At 45.1% G+C, this 1,344-nt stretch overlaps 1 non-coding gene across 1 annotated transcript; it reads left to right on the top strand.

Moving 5' to 3' along the window:
- The first annotated feature begins 803 nt into the window (after positions 1-803).
- TRNAG-GCC (transfer RNA glycine (anticodon GCC)) lies at positions 804-874 on the top strand. The gene has a single exon. It is a non-coding gene; the product is annotated as a tRNA-Gly (tRNA).
- The last annotated feature ends 470 nt before the right edge of the window (positions 875-1,344 follow it).

The raw sequence follows: 1,344 nt of genomic DNA, 5'->3' as shown, positions 1-1,344 counted from the left end.
GCAAGGCAACCCACTCCAGTACTCTTGCCTGGAAATCCCCATGGACAGAGAAGCCTGATGGGCTACAGTCCATGGGCACAAACATTTGAACACGACTGAGTGATAAAGCACAGCCCAGCACAGCATTTAATCACACGAATTAAATGTTTGTTTACATATTGTCTCCCACTTTTGACTGGAAGACCCTTTAGGGAAGGGACTGTGTTTTCTTTATCTTTGTTTTTCAAAGCCTTTACTTGGAAGACATGAAAATTTTGCTGAATGAATATGGGCCTGGAGTCCAGACAGCCCTGGTTCAAATCTCCTTCTCAGCCAAGTACTGTGGAAACAGCAAATTATTTACCTAGAGGTTGCAAACGGCCGACAAACCACATCCAACTCAGACATGATGTGTTTGGCCCACAGAGTGTTGACCCACCACTGTCTTGAAAGTTGTAAATTAGTTGGTAGTACGTAAAACTCAGGAGATTTCATGTATAAAGATCTGGATTTCTAACTTCTGCTGAAAACTTGGAAGACAGCACATGGTCGATTGGTTGCAAAGCTGGCCCCAATTCCTCACCCCTCCCTTTGATCACACAGTTTGCAGTGTCACTTTACAGCACTTCCCATAAACAGTTGACACCTATGTCCCCACATTTTGCCTCTGGATCAAGCCTTGTGACTTGCCTTGGCCAACAGAATATGACAGAAATGAGTTATGGAGACATCTAATCCAAACACTCTGATCTCATGTGGACCCCTGAAATGCAAGATCCTCCCAGTTATTTAATTGAAATATGCCAGTAAGAATTTTGAGGCTTGCATTGGTGGTTCAGTGGTAGAATTCTTGCCTGCCACGTGGGAGGCCTGGGTTCGATTCCCAGCTGATGCATTGCACTGTGTTTTGGGGCTTCTCTGGTGGCTCAGTTGGTAAAGAAACTGCCTGCAGTGCAAGAGACCTCAGTTCAATCCCTGGGTTGGGAAGATCCCCTGGAGAAGGAAATAGCTGCCTACTCCAGTATTCTTGCCTGGAGAATCCCATGGACAGAGGGGCCTGGTGGGCTACAGTCCATGGGGGTGCAAAGAGTCAGACACCACTGAGTAACTACACACACACGAATTTTGAAACAAATATGACCATTTTGCTGGAAATTTGCAGGCATCATTCTCCATAGCTGTGAATGCACATCCTATTTTTAGTAAGGGAAAATGGATCTAAGTATGCCATACCTGAGAATAACAGTCATCACTTATTAATCTTCTCTAGTCCCATGAGAAGGAAACTTCCATTGCAGTGCCAGAGGTCTTGGGCAGTCTAAAGTGTTATTTCCCAGGAATCTCCTGAGGTTCTTTGGCAACAGC

The sequence above is a fragment of the Bos taurus genome, chromosome 6 (genome assembly GCF_002263795.3).
Source record: "Bos taurus isolate L1 Dominette 01449 registration number 42190680 breed Hereford chromosome 6, ARS-UCD2.0, whole genome shotgun sequence".
Taxonomy (NCBI): domain Eukaryota; kingdom Metazoa; phylum Chordata; class Mammalia; order Artiodactyla; family Bovidae; genus Bos; species Bos taurus.
This window is presented reverse-complemented; position numbering and strand designations above follow the sequence as displayed.